At 47.2% G+C, this 15,817-nt stretch overlaps 1 protein-coding gene across 1 annotated transcript in view; it reads left to right on the top strand.

The window, feature by feature from the left end:
• PLXNA4 (plexin A4) overlaps nucleotides 1-15,817 on the top strand; it is a 475,557-nt gene that overhangs the window by 351,110 nt on the left and 108,630 nt on the right. The gene's annotated exons all lie outside the window — the stretch shown is intronic.

Here is a 15,817-nt window from a genome sequence, read left to right as displayed (position 1 = left end):
GGCCTCTCTGCCCAACTCGGGCCTGCCAGACGTGCCCTGCCAACCAGCAGACCCACATGCCAGCACACAGCATAGCCGCTTGTGCTTGGCCAAGAGCCAGCTCGGTGTCCTGTCCCAGCCCCACAGCCAAGTTTTGAGTCCACCTTTGTGCAGAGGTCAGGGGAGAAACTGAATGTACTGACGCTGCAGAGAACCCTGACCTCTTTTCCTGTAAGAGTTAGAAGGTCTGCCTAGCTTCATCTCACTTTTCCTGGGTGCTGTGCGCAATACAGTTGATTCATTGGGATGTTTTTCCTCCTCTTCCTGCCATCTGCTCTTCAAAGGCAGAGGAACAGCTATCAGAAAAGCAGGAGAGAGAAAAAGAGGAGGCAGGGGCCTGGCTGGGAAGTTCTGAGCTGGCTGTAGAACTAAACCCCAGAACCACAGGGCTCCCTCAGTGAAGTTGGAGGCATCAGGAATAAGACAGATCCTGAAGTCCCAGCACAACATCTCTCAAGTTCAAACTCCTTCCCCACACTGCTTATAAAGTAAACAAGGGCAGAAATGTTCCACTACTACAAAGGCACATCTGGAAACCTTCAAAGCTGAACTTTACATTTAGGAGAACGTTGTCTGTTTCAGAAGGAGAAGCAAACCCTAAAGGCAAGCCGGCCGTGCCTGTCATCACTGTCCTGATAGCGGCCACTTATTTGGTATGGACGCTCCAGGACCTGTGTGGAGTGTTCTACGTGTATTGTATTATTTAATCAGCATAACCTTTGTGAAGCTGGAAAATGTGAAGTGCCAAGCTATTAAGTGGCAGAGCTAGAGTCAGAGTGGCAAGTCCTGAGGTTGCAAAGCCCAGGTCCTAACGGCTGCGCTGTTGGCTCCCCAGGTAACCCCCTGCCCCGATGGGCTCTCCACTCCTAGACTCCTCCCCCAGGTGCTCCACCCACCGAGCTCATCTGTTGTTGGCAGTGGCATTTGGATGTTGAGGGCCATTGGTTCCTGTAACAGAGCCCTGGATGGACAAGAACAGAGTGGCTGAGGCTCCAGGCCATCCCCCAGCCACATGTCCTCTGAGAATGGGCACCCGCAGGCCAGAATCAGACACCTCCTCCTCCCACCCCCATCCCGGGACAGCAATTATATTTGACCTCGCTGAGTCCCATCTAAATATAGCCCTGACCAGCCGCTTCTCATTTCAGAAGCAGAGATCTACTCCAAGTCTTAGTCTGATGTACATCAGAGTCCCCAGCTGCATGCAATGTGAAATGAATGCGCTATCCACCCCGCCCCAACCCTACCCACCCCTGGACAATGAACCTCCTAATGGAAACCAGCTGACCCACAGCTATAGTCCAACGGGGTCAGCTCCTGGCAGATACGAGTGAGAGACCCTGCCTTACCTCCCCAGCTCTGCTGCCTCGAATACGTGAAGCTTGTGAGGATGATGTTGCTAAGTACTTACTTCGTGCTGGAATCTAACTGTCATCTAACAGCAGAACACATTGTTTATTTCCATTATGCACGAGGAAACTGAGGCTCAGAGACATAAAGTAACTGTTCCCAGGTCACTCATTTGACAGGTGGCTGAGCCAGGATTTGAGCCTAAATCAGGGTCCAAAAGCCCGTGCTTTCCCTTCCTATCAGGCTGGACTTGGTGCAGCCACCACTCCTGAGCGTTGAGGCCCCTTACTCACCCACAATTGTTTATATTAATAATAGATAGAAATGGTAATAATAAACCCTGGTGCTTTTACAGTTGATGATCACAAGCTGCGGTCGTTTTCTTTCTGGTAATAAGGCAAAGTAGCTTCCCTGTGGCTCAGTGGTAAAGAGTCCAGCTGCCAATGCAGGTGACGTGGGTTCAATCCCTGGGTCGGGAAGGTCCCCTGGAGGAGGAAATGGCAACCCACTCCAGTATTCTTGTCTGAGAAATCCCATGGACAGAGGAGCTTGGCGGGCTACCATCCATGGGGTCACAAAAGAGTCAGACGTGACTTAGCGACTAAACAACAACAATAATGCAACGTATATTTCAGGTTGATGTCATAACTGATTCAAGATCATACGAACTAGAGAAAGGGCAGCTCTGAACCTGCCTATTATTCAAAGTTGTCAGGATGGAATAAAATGGGGAAAGATATTGGGATGAAATTCCTGGAGGCTTTTCTAGCCTTTAACTCTGATGGACTCTTCCAGCTAGAAAGGACAATAAGGATCAACATGTCTGGAAACTGAGAGCCTGAGAAACAAGGACCCCTGAGGAGCAAGGACCCTTGAGAAGCAAGGACCCTTGACCATAATCTCATAGCAAGTCAGAGTCTAGGGCCCAGGTTTCAGGACCCCTAACCCTGAGATGCTCCACCACATCGGGATGCCTCTTCATGGAAGCTAAGCTGACCCAAATGGAAGTGTGTGATGGAGTCTGAACTCATGGGAACCACAGGCAGAGGTGCCCCTTGCTCAGTATACCCATGGAGCAATGGAGCCTCTCTGTGTTGGGTGGGGATGAAGTAGTTTTCATGTGGGGGTCTTCTGGGTGAGCATATGAGCTTGCTCAGTGACCAGCTACCTTCTCAGAAATGCCCCCTGCACTCAATATGAGCTAGCGAATGTTCCAAGGAGAAGGCTCGTCTATGACTCAGGGTACGTAGATGTCTAGGTGCTGGTTATTGTGAGACAGCCAAAAGGTACAGACCAATCAGTTGTGGATCCTTTTCCTAGTTCCCAAATGTGAGAAATCAATGAGTACAAAGAAAAAATAGTGACTTTGACCCTAAAATATATTTGGAGCTAATTAATTGGGTTTAAAAGACTAACGTTTAAAACATCTTTTGAAAATTATTTTAATTTGCTTAGCTGAAAAAATTTCTAGTTATGCCCTGTCTGTGAAAAATGCACTTTCCAGAGCTGACCACTGTTAGAAGTTTTACTATCACTCCAGATGTAATTCTCTGCCCCAAAATATGTCTGTATTAGAAATACAGAGTTGTCTCTTAAAAGTAAATATTGAGTCTTAATATACTTTTCCTGTAACTTGTTTTTATAAATGGAAGTATAGTTGATTTGGGGGCTTCCCAGGTGGCGCTAGTGGTAAAGAACTCACCTGCCAATTCAGGAGACATAAAAGACAAGGGTTCGATCCCTGGGTCAGGAAGATCCCCTGGAGAAGGAAATGGCAGCCCACTCCAGTATTCTTGCCTGAAGAATCCCATGGACACAGGAGCCTGGCAGGCTACAGTCCTTGGGTCACAAGAGTTGGACATGACTGAAGCTATTTAGCATGCTCATGTAGTTGATTTGCAATATTGTGTTTGGTTTCAGGTGTACAACAAAGTGCTTCATATATATATATCTGTGTATATATATATATATATTCCTTTATTGATTCTTTTCTATTCTCATTTATTACAAAATAATGAATAGTTTCCTGTGCTATACAGTAAATCCTTGTTGTTTATGTCACTTGCTTTTTTAACTCAAAGATTGATGGGTCGTGAATATCTTTCCATATGAATGATGCAAACATACTTTATATCAGAGTATGGATGTCCCCTAAGGATGAACATTTTAGGGTCTTTGTGAATAGTTGTTATCACATACAAAGCCACGGTGATTGTCCACAGCCATGCAACTGCGTGTGTGTGTGTTTAGTTGCTCAGTCATGTCCAACTCTTTGCGACCCCATGGACTGCAGCCCACCAGGCTCCCTCCATCCATCGGGATTCTCCGGGCAAGAATACTGGAGTGGATTACTATTTCCTTCTCCAGGGGATCCTCCCAACCCAGGAGAGAAGCCAGGGCTCCCACATTGCAGGTGGGCTCTTTACCGTCTGAGCCACCAGAGAAGCCTTGCACCTGTATGCAGGTGCTAGTATTTCTATAAGAAAGATTCTAAGAGGAAGACTTGCTGGGTCATTTTAGATTTTGGTAATAACTACAAAATAACTCCTCAAAAAGGTTTTACTAATCGAAATCCCCCGCCCCCCGACAGTGTACAAAGCATAAAACCCCTTGAAAACGCTGGCATTTTAGCTGCTGTCCTTTCATATTTGAAGAACTCTGGAAAACGCCCTCAGGGCAGCATCTCTTAATGAAAAGGTCACATTTGCCCGTGTGGGCAAAGATGATGCACATCCAAGGATAACTCAGACATCAGAGGACCCCCTCCACTTCCCCCAGCAGCAAACTGACTCCTGACCTCACAAGGGGAGCTCACGTAGGTCTGGGAGAGTTCGTTGGCTACACAGAGGCAGGCAGTGAGAGTGGAGAAAGGGGATTTGGGTTTCTTTGGGGCATCTGTGGTCTCTGTCTCCTTCCTAAGCCAGTAGCACCTGGCTGTGTGAGAAGGGACGTGATGGTCATGGGACCTCAAAGGCTCCCTGATGAAGGGTATCAGTTTCCTTTCATCTGGACACCATGATTTTTCCCAGGGTCGAATTCCTTGTTTTGAAGGAAGATGTTTGTCTGCTGTCCAAAGGAGCCACCTCACCAGAAAGGGGTTCTGCAAGAACAGCCGTATTGGTTTGCAAAGCTGCTCCCATGGTCCAGAGAACCTCTGCCCGTAGATGCGTGCAAACACCACCCTTGTTACCAGGCACATGTGTCTGGGCATACACGCTTGGGCCACTGTGCACTCATTCACATCAGCGTGTGATTTGCCCACAGCCACTCTTGGGCCTGAACAGTCAGACCTTTTCTGGAGATGCTACCAGCACTGCCCTCAACAGAAGGCAGTTAGAGTGAAGGCTGGGTGCTGGGTGGAGGAGGCCTGCCCTGCCACTTCCCACAAAGAGCTGTGCCAGCGAGCCAGAGGGTCTCGGCATATGCCTCAGAATTCACTTGGCTCAGCAATCAGGCCTGGATAAAGGTGTCATCATGCCAGCCCCTCCTCCATCCCCTTCTCGACTGCAGGAACAAAGGCCCCCCCTTGAGCAGGCTGAGTTTGGGAAACTCACACCAGCAGGTCCCCCGTCCCCGCTTGGATGGGGCCATGGTCTGTCTGCGGAGGAGCCCGATGAAAGATGGCTGGACCCTGAGCAGCACTTTGATCCCAGGACAAAGGCTCCTTCCCACCTGCTGCCCTCAGGGGTGGGATGAGGAGAGAGGTTCACATTCCTCTCTCCTTGGGTGTGGGTCCGGGGCTCCGCCTCCTCCTTCATCCCTGATCCTAGCGCTAGGTCATGAGCAGATGTCTGGGGCAGGAGCCTGTATCTAGGGGGGTGTCAAAGGGTAATGTTGGTAGCCATGTGGCCCTGGAGAAACCCTGAAGCAGCTGAGCTTCACCTGAAAAAGTGAGGGAACTGGCAGCTAGGTTGTTTTTGGCTGTCCCCCTTCTTTGGCCACCTGATGCTCAGAGCCGACTCATTGGAAAAGACCCTGGTGCTGGGAAAGACTGAAGACAGGAGGAGAAGGGGCGATAGAGGAGGAGATTGTTGGCTGACATTACTGCCTCAATGGACCTGAGTTTGAGCAAGCTCTGAGAGATAGTGAAGGACAGGGAATCTTGGCATGCTGCAGTCCATGGGGTCACAAATAGTCACACAGGACTTAGAGACAGAACAACAAGAACACCCCCCTTCTGCTATTAACCCTGTGAAACACTCCTCTAATCCTGGGTAACTTTGCACTCACATGTTGGGTGCGGGGTCTTTCTGGGCAGGATGTGGGTGTGCTGACTGCCCATCTCCTCTGTCAGATGCACCGGATTGGTCCACCTTGCAGGGTCTCCTGAGCTCATTGTGAATGAGAGCCCAGAGAGGGCCAAGAATTTGACCTTTACTCAAAGTGACAAACTTGTGGCAATAATCCAGAAATTATAGATTTGAGGGGAGGGTAGCCAAGACTGTCAAGTCATTGATCTCCATGGGGTCCTTGGGATATGTAGGAAATTGACAGGAACCAAGTTCATTTCTTCATTCATTCGTGAATGGAAGCCTTCACTCTCTTGCTCGTTAATTCTCATTTGCTGTGCCTGAGCTGAGAGCCAAGTGTGGTGGGCTAAAGATGACTTTGCACCACCCCTCAGGGGGGCATTTCACCTGAGAAGAATGCTGGAAGAGTTGTTCTTGACATTGCACTAACTTGTTTGTATCTGTCATCTCAATGCATCCCCAAAACAACCCTTCAGGGTGCTCCCTCTCATCCCTAGATAAGGGAAAGGAGACTCAAAGAGGTTAAGTAAATTGTCCAAGTCATACAGGAAGTGGCGGATCCAGGATTCAAATCCAGGTTTGCCTTTCCCCCAAATCTCTGCTTCTACTTGGCTCTGAGAGAAAGGATTCCAAACTCTGTTGTCCTCTCCAACCATGCTTAAAAGGAGCCAAGGGACCTACCTGGAAAAGGAGGGTTTGCTGAGACCTGCTGTTGGCCTCTTTTTAGGGTGCCTAGTCAATGATAGACCTCTTTGCCCCCGTGAAGGGGCCCCTTGGCCCCTGAATTCAGCCAAACCTTCCTCATTTACAGTCAGCAGCCTCCAATGCTATGGAATTCTCAACCCTGGAACCTGGGTTCGGTGGGGAGACTAGTGGTTTCTCAGTGCCCTGACCTGTGTGCAGGCAATGGGTGTGTGCTGGCCGGATGCAGGCTGCCCCGGCTTCATTTCAGTTTCCACCTTGGCCGCCGCCCTGCTGTGTGACCTTGGGCAAGCTGCTCAGCCTCTCTGGGTTGTGGCTTTTCCATCTGTGCAGCAGGGAAAGGGATGGCTCCTCGCTTGGTGAGGGGTCTGGCTGAAGAGAAGGCAGGCCATTGTGGCTCAGCCCACACCAGGAGGCGCAAGGGTCGGGTAATTTCTCAAGGCTGCAGAAATCGCGCGGAGCGCTCCTGGCCCAGCTACTGCCATTTGCTAATGAGGAGCAGCATATGTTGATGATTCCGGCGTCAAGCTCGCTCCTTGGCTGTCCGAGTTCCCAGAGCAAACTGGCTTCCTATTAGGCATTTATACTTATTAATAGCAGCAAATTGCAGCCCTCCGCAACATCTGCTACTTTTTATTTGCAAAGAGCTTCCCAGACTATTTGTATTAGTAGTATTTTGTGACGGATTCTCTGAGGTAGAGGAGGCCTGGGTCCTCCGATCTGAAAACAAGACCAGGGAGGCATAAGGAAGGGAGAGGGTTTGTCCAAGGTCACCCAGACACCCAGAAGGGATGAGAGCTTGGGACTTCAGCCCCCCGAGCCTCGTGCTCTGGGGCTGTCATCCTTGCTAGTTATGAGTATTTATGAACGAACTTGACCCCAGAACCCCCTGCCGAGAGGCAGGTGGGGACAGTGGTGACGATGCCCTTGATCCTGGGCATCAGTCTGCTCTCAAGTAAGTGAGGCCCCTGCTGAATGAGCCCGCTGGCCGGAAGGCAAGCAGAAGAAATTGCAAAGTTCAAGGCAAATTATTCCTGAGGAGCTTTTATTACTGCCAAGTAGATAAAATCATTTCCTGGCACTGGAGCCACCAGGAGGTCAGAACAGAGGGTCCTGCAAGCATCCATGCTTCCAGTCAGCTCTCCACCTCTGCAGAGCCATAGTCTCTGTCCAGAGTCTTTTCAGGCATTTTGCTCAGGGCCCGTGCCTCCCTGAGGTCTACAGATCTATGGTCATAGAGAGTTTGGTCAGCACAGGATATACTAGGAAGATTCATTTGTCAAGTTAGTCCCAGTTTTTAATAATCTCTCCCACATGGTACCAAATGCATATAACCTGAGTGTTTAGGTAGACCTGTCTGGTGCTCAGGATTGAAACTACCTGTACCACATTGCCACCTTACCCGTCCCCATTCAGCCTCTCCCCTTCACACCTTTGCACCCAGGTGTGACTTTCTTTCTGCGTATCAGACCTGTGTATCAGTCAGCTATTGTCCCCAAAACGCTGTGTAACAAACCACCCCCAAACTCAGTAGCATATAATAGTAAGCATTGATTCTCATTCTCACAGACCTGCAGATCCTTTGCACATCAGCTGATCTAGGCTAAGTGAGGCAGTTCTGCTTGAAGCTGCCACAGCAGCTGGATTCCTTTCCTTTCTGGGGGTTGAGTTCAGGTCTCTCCACACGGGTTCATTTTGCAGAAGAGGAAGCGGCTACCTGGGGAAGCTCTCTTCATGGCAGTGGCAGAAGCATGGAGGGCAAGACCAAGCACATGGGCATATCTCAAACCTTTGCCCTGTGCTTGCTGCCATCCCCTGGGCCAGATTCAGTCCTGAGGCCAAGCCCAAGGTCAAAGGGTGGGAAGAACACTCCACCTCTCCATTCACCATGAGGTCAGGTAGGAATAAGCATGAGAGTGTCAGAGGCTACTTTAGGGAAGTAAAGAGTTGGGCCTCAGAACACAGTCTGCCAGAGCCTGTGGCCAGCCTTCTGACCCCAGCCTCTCTTGCCAGTCTGCCAAGTGGAGAAATACCTGCCACCTCTGAGCAAAGGTACTTGGCTTCCCTGGTGGCTCAGCTGGTAAAGAATCTGCCTGCAATGCGGGAGACCTGGGTTCAATCCCTGGGTTTGGAAGATCCCCTGGAGAAGGGAAAGGCTACCCACTCCAGTATTCTGGCCTGGAGAATTCCATGGACCGTATAGTCCATGGGGTTGCAAAGAGTCGGACGTGGACACGACTGAGTGACTTTCACTTTCTGAGCAAAGAGGATATGAGTGACTGTGTTCCAGGCACCTGGAGTGACAGGAAATAAACACAGCTTCCTGGACCAGTGCTCAGCCACCACAAGTTCATGTCCTGGCAGTGAGGGGCTTAGAGGCCATCAAGGGGAGACAGGGCTCTGCAAAACCCCTTCATAGCTCCATGACAGCAGAAACAAAGCCTGGAGAGGCAATCACAGGCCACCAAAGGAAGTACTTAGGCTTTCCCGAGACCATGATGCTAACACCCATACGTATTGCTGAGTTAATAATTTTCTACACAAGGACGGACTGTCCCCAACTCTCCTTCCTTTGCCTGGGGACAGGAGACGGAACAGCACAGGGGACGGTGGACCATGCACAGCATCCCCACAGGTTGACAGCTCACAGCAGCCTCTCGGAGTTTCTTAATGCATCATCTTGCCTCATTTTTTTCTTTTTTGACAATTTTGAAGGAAATTGGGTACTTACGAAGCCTTTGGACATTTAAATTAACTCCCACCATCAGGCTCAGTGTATCTACTGTAGCATTAGCATCCAATTATAAGAGGAGAGATGGAGCAATAACTCACATTTAGACCAGAATGTCAAATGCTTAAACAAATTAGAGGTATACACACAGACTGGATGCTCTATGTATGGAACATTCTTGAATGTAATCAGCAGAACAGCAGGCACCCTTTGGAAAGTTAACGGTAACAGGCAGAGTGAGACCCTACTGCTGGAGGAAAGCATCTTTCAGAATATCAGGGAAACCAGACAGGGGCTGGGCTGTAGGGGCCAGAACTCAAGGCAACTGCGAAAATTCCTCCAACTGCCAAGAGCACACCCAGGCCCCAGGCCCAGCAGAGAATAGGTTCCATTGATTAGAGTGAAGAAGCTGATAAAGACCAAGGTCATGAATTGAACTCCTGTGTGGGCTCCTTTGCTCTGCTGTCAGTCACTCCTTGTCTTCCTATCCTGGGTCATTGTTTTGTAACTTCATGGTCTTGTTTATGGGGCTGGACAGATAAAAGATGATGAGTCTATTGAGCATAGTTTCAAAGCAGACACAACTACACTGTATTATTTAGGGAAGTTTACCTTGGTGGTCAAAGGATAGAGCAAACCATTGTGATTCCCAGGAAGGTCATGGAGGGGAGATAGAGATGAGCACGCAGATGCTCCTGGTCATAATTAGGGATGAGAAATGCTGAGGCAGAGGCTGAATTTGAGGACAATTTGATAAAACCAGGGGCCATTTGACCACACAGAAAGTGTGTGAATTCCAAACCTCTCCCCTGTGCCTCTTGGAAGGGGTGAGATGTGAAGCATGGTTCTGGATGGAACAAGACTAAGACATTATTTTTCCAAATCAGGAAACAGAGGTGCAGAGCTTGAGAGTGACAGGTCCACTTACATGACAATACACGATAAGAGACATTCATCCCAAATTCTTTTGTCCATTTGAGATTAAATTGAATAATGATGCCTATCTTTTCACTCAAGGATCTCAGAATATTTCATGCATATGAATTTATTATCAGTCTACCAACAGAAAGCTTCTCCCCCTTGATCCAGGCTCCTAGGCAGGAAATAGGTGTTCTTATATCCAGCCAATAGTGTTTTTTAAAATTTTTCATTAGGGTAAAATACAGTTCACATAAATTTGCCATCTTATCCATTTTAGGTGTTTGGTAGCATCAAGTGCATTCTTCTTGTGCTACAACCCTTTCTTCCCAAACTGCCTGCTGCTGCTGCTAAGTCGCTTCAGTCGTGTCCAACTCTGTGCAACCACATAGATGGCAGCCCAGCAGGCTCTCCCGTCCCTGGGATTCTCCAGGGAAGAACACTGGAGTGGGTTGCCATTTCCTTCTCCTATGCAAGAAAGTGAAAAGTGAAAGTGAAGTCGTTCAGTCGTGTCTGACTCTTAGCGACCCCATGGACTGCAGCCTACCAGGCTCCTCTGCCCTTGGGATTTTCCAGGCGAGAGTACTGGAGTGGGTTGCCATTGCCTTCTCCGCTCAAACTGCCTATTAAATACTAACTCCCCATTCCCTTTCCCTCAGCCCCTGGCAGCCACTTTTTATTTTCTGTCTCTATGGATTTTACTATTCTGGATCTCATATAAGTGGCATCATGCAATATTTGTCTTTTTGTGACTGACTTATTTCACTTAGAATAATGTTTGTAAGGTTCATCCATGCTGTAGTCTGAATTTCCTTCCTTTCTGAGGCTGAATAATGTTTAATTGTGTGTATATTCCACATTTTATTTATCCATTCATTTTTTTTATCCATTTCAGTATCCATTCATCTGTCCATGGGTACTTGGGTGTCTACCTTCAGGCTATAGTGAATAATGTTGCTATGAATATTGGTGTATAAGTTCAAGTCCCTGCTTTCAATTCTTTGGGAATATGTACCCAGAAGTAGAATTACTAGATAGTATGATAAATTCTAAGTTTAGTTTTTTGAGGAACTGCCAAACTGCCCAATAGGTTTTTGCCTAAAGCTGACAGAATGGGTCAGGAAGACTGCCCCTCCTTCCACCCCAGGAGCCCCACTCTCTCCCAGCATGGTGTAGACACAGACCAAGGTCCTGAGAGGCAGTGGCTGGTGGGGTGTGGTGCTCCTGTCTCTAGAAGCAACGAGGGGGCAATTTCACCTCTAAGTCAGCACCTGTCCTAGAGTCCAGAGGCCAGGGGAGACAGCCCTCTCTCGTCTGTGGTCTCTGAGACCATCCACCTCTAGGGTCCACTCATCTCTAGATATGTCACGTTGCTATCTGACTTGTTCTCCAAGCAGAAGCCCCTCTCCATGACTTTCTTTTTTCACCTCTTCCTGTGGTCTGAATTCCCTCACTCGGTTAATTAGCATGCCTGGCACTGTAGCTGAAGACTTTAATCAGCGTGGGGTGCTTTTAATTAATCGTGGCTCTGCATCTGGAGTGGTTTGTGTTCCAGGGTCAGGAGAGGAGTGGAGATGGGGGATGGGAGAGGCAGCTTTGTTCGGTGTCAGGCACAGGTGGAGAAGTTGCGTATCTGGGGAGAGAGAATCCTAGCGCCAAGGTGACTCCAAATCTGTCGACCACCTGTGCAGCTTTCTAGCAAGGTGTGGCCAGTAGCCAGAGCCATTAGGGTACACAGATAGATGGTGGGCTAAATCTAATTTTCAAAAGCTATTTAAAGTGTCAGGCAAATTTCTGATGCTGTCCAGATTACATGGGGTGGGGAGTGAGGCAAAGCAATGATGTAGATTGGGAGTTATGGGGTCCCCCTTGGAGAGGTGGTCATGCTGGAGAATACTGCCTGAAAGTGGGACTTTGGACGTTTCTCTGAGCCTGGCTTTCTTTGGGAAAGTCCTGCAAAGGCGAAGGGAGGTGGCACTCAGCTTTTAAATAATGGCAGCTCTTCTATGTGGACTGTCAGAGTCCCGGTGGTTCTCCCATTTTAGCATCTGTTCTTGGAGGAGAATGGAGAAAACCTAGGTAAAATTCAGAAGAGTAATAACAAATGACTGAACATACAGGTAGAAAGAGCCTCTAAGAAAAGGTGAAAGGAAGTTAGGTAGCATAATAACTTCCCAGGACTTCCTTCTACAGGGATTGCCCTGATGAAAAGCAAAAAAAAAAGTTCCTAATGGATATAATAGATGGTAGAATAAATCCCGGAAGCTGGGCCAGGATGAAGCAATGGATGGTTTAGGAGCAAACATCACAGTTCAAGGAGGAAGTTCTTCTTGGCATTAAACTCCTGGCCAAGTTCATGAGGCCTAGGAAGGCTGTCAGGGCAGTTTTGGGGAGATGGGGGAGGAAGAAGTAAAGTGACAGGGTGGTAAAGAGTGAGTATTAATGACAACTTTCCTTTCTCGGTCGGCTTTTCTGATCTCTTTCACCATCCTGTAACTGGCTGGGGAATTAGAACTACTAACCTGTCAGATCATAGACTTTCAAGGGACTTGTGATCCATGCTGTTACTGTGTACTTTTACTTAGACACCGCCCCCCCCCCCCCCCCCCCCGCCCCAAGCTTGGGCTTCCCTGATAGCTCAGAGGGTAAATAAATTGCCTGCAATGTCAGAGACCTGAGTTCAATCCCTGGGTGGGGAAGATCCCCTGAAGGAGGAAATGGCAACCCACTCCAGTATTCTTGCCTGGAGAATCCCATGGACGGAGGAGCCTGGCAGGCTACACACAGTCCATGGGGTTGCAAAGAGTTGGACACGACTGAGCAACTAACACTATTGATGACAAAGATGACAGTAATAAAAACTTTCGCTTATGATGTGTTTGATCATTCACAAAGTGAAAGGAAGTGAAAGTGTTAGTCATTCAGTAGTGTCCAAAATTGATGGGGACTCTGTGAATTGATGGGGATCTTTATCTCCATGTTGAAAGATACAGGAAAAAATGGGACTCAGAGACAATAAGATCTCATTGCCAGTAAATAGTGAAACCAGGATTTGAACCCAGCTCCAAAGTCTCATACACTCTTTCCAACCAAACGTAAATGACTCTTGTTTAAAATCAACAGAGGAGAGGCTTTACAATTCCAAATGGTGGTTTTGTTGTTCAGTCGCTAAGTCATGTCTGATTCTTGGCAACCCCAAGAACTTTAGCATGCCAGGCTTCCCTGTCCTTCACTATATCCCAGAGTTTGCTCAAACTCATGTGCATTGAATCGGTGATGCTATCTAACAATTCCGGGTAGTGATATTATTAAATACTGGTTGCAAGATGTTTTTTAGAAATGTGAATATAAAGGCTTTGGAGGAGATCAGACTCAGCAAGCAGCTGGCTTCATGTGTTGTACACCCCAGGATCCCATGGCATGGCCATCTGAGACAGATTACAGACCATGTCCCTGGGAGAAACCAAGGAGGATATTAATTAAGTTTAGACCAAAAAAATGCTTTTGATTGAGCAAGCCGTGATTTCCTCTTTAAGCCTGTGCAAAATATGGAGTGCTAGACAAGCAGCTGGAACATATGAAAACATTATTATGTGCTTATGTTACCAACTTTCATCATCTCTGGTCCCCTTTATTACTTTTTTCATCACTAGACATCCAGTTTTGAAAGATTTTTGCCTACTAAACCAACTGTATTTATTAAGTAATAATATATTTCCTATTTTTAATATGGCAAATACATCACAGAGTATGCACACAAACAGAAATCAGCAACAATCCAATTTCCATTGGGCTTTTGGAAATATTAAGAATAGCTGTGGATCTCATTACCACTTGTGAATTCCTAGGAGTCCATGTGCTTCGGTCTGGGTACCGTTATTCATATGCTTACATGACCAGTCTTATGCCCATTTAATGGGTAGGTAAGGAAATGAAAGAGGCAACAGGAAGCAGGTCAGTTCCTGGCTGTGTGTAGAGTCAGGGGTGTAATTTGTAAGAGGCTGATTGTCAGGATCAATTATGAAAATGGAAAGGCTGTATGTACACGGAGCTGAGGCACAGACCAGGCTGATGGCGTGAGAGGTCATAGAAGGAAAGATAAACTTCCAAATGTGCAAAAAGATATCTGAGAGTGTGGAGAAAGGTCCACCAAGGCCCAGGGCAAATCTGTACAAGAGCAGGAAGCTAAAAGGTACCTTGGAAGAAGTGAACACACATGGTGGTCATTAAGATTGCCCAACGGACATGTGAGAAAACAGGAAAGATACATAAAGGGAGGAAGAAAATTAAAGTAGAAAAGAAAAAGAAATCATGTGGGATTGGAAAGTAACAATTAATGAATTATTAATTCCAAAAGAATTCTGAGACTAATTGAGCAGACTCTGGTGCCAGTTCGCCTGTGCGTGAGTTACAAGTAGCCCCTGCCAAGTGCTACATAATTTTATGGAGGCAGATGTCCCATGAAGCAGCAGGGAACACACAGCCTCTGCATTTGCTCATAAAGCACAGAGGCTCAGCCAGGTCAGGTGATTTATCCCTCACCATGTCTACTGTCTGATGGCAAGAAATTAAAAAGGATAACCAGCCTGGATGGGACGGGAGTTTAGGGGAAAATGGATATATGTGGATTCATGTATATGGAAGGCTGAGCTCCTGTGCTGTTCACCTGAAGCCATCACAACATTGTTAATGCTGTGATATAATCGCCTCTGTGTACATGCATGCTAAGTCGCTTTAGTCGAGTCCAACTCTCTGTGACCCCATGGACTGTAGCCCACTAGGCTCCTCTGTTCATGGGATTCTCCAAGCAAGAATTCAGGAGTGGGTTGCCGTGCCCTCCTCCAGGAGATCTTCCCAACCCAGGGATCAAACCTGAGTCTCTTATGTCTCCTGCATTGGTAGGTAGGTTCTTTACCACTATCTCCACCTGGGAAGCCCATAATTGCCTATACCCTAATACAAAATACAAAGTTTGAAAAAAAAAAAAGGATAAGCACATCAAATTCTTTTAGCTCAAGCTGAAAGATTAGGGAAGAAGTCCTCCACCGAGATAAAAAGGTATCCCAAATGGAAAAGAATGATTACCAAAAAATAGGACCTTTTTGTAAAGAAGAAACTGGTAAAAGTGGAGAAGAAAGACCAAGCCTCTAGGAAGAAAATTAAAATTCCATTTGATCCTGTGTATCATTATTAAGTACCTCCTATCTCTCAGGCCCTGAGAAATCATGTCAGAAGACATTGGGGCAAAGCTATGTTGGAGAACAAAGAAATTCAAAAGATCTTTTTGGGGATGCAGGAAATAGAAGCATTTGGGCTAAACAGAAATGTCATGTGGAACATTTTACATTACCAAGCGGCTGGTGAAAGTGAAGATAAAGTTTTGGGGTTGGAGAGGAAGCCTCTAGTCATGAAAAGAATGTGGGTAGGAAGAGAAATAGCAACAGCTGCTCTTTAAAAGCACCAGAGTGAACAACTCTGCCAGCCAGTTGGCCAACATTATGAGAAAGAGAGTGGGCAGATGACAGCATGAAGCGAGTGGATTGCACCTTGTTACAGAGAGAGAGGAAGGTACTGGATTTGGGTGCAATGCTCTCCGGAACCACAAAAATGATGAAACTTGAAGGAGAAGGTCTGGGAAGGGGGGTGAAAGAGAAACATGGATGGAGAAAGAAGAAGCATCTATGGTGATTACATTGATAAGAGAGAAATGTGTGATGAATTGCATGTTTGTAGTGATATTTGAGGGTTTGGATCGTGGGGAAATTTAAATGTACAGGATATAAATATCTTTGATAACAATGTGATATAAATTCTTTGGCGTCTATTC

This window comes from Bubalus kerabau, chromosome 8 (assembly GCF_029407905.1).
Source record: "Bubalus kerabau isolate K-KA32 ecotype Philippines breed swamp buffalo chromosome 8, PCC_UOA_SB_1v2, whole genome shotgun sequence".
NCBI classification, from domain to species: domain Eukaryota; kingdom Metazoa; phylum Chordata; class Mammalia; order Artiodactyla; family Bovidae; genus Bubalus; species Bubalus kerabau.
The sequence above is the reverse complement of the archived record's forward strand: the minus strand, read 5'-3'. Positions and strand labels throughout refer to the sequence as shown.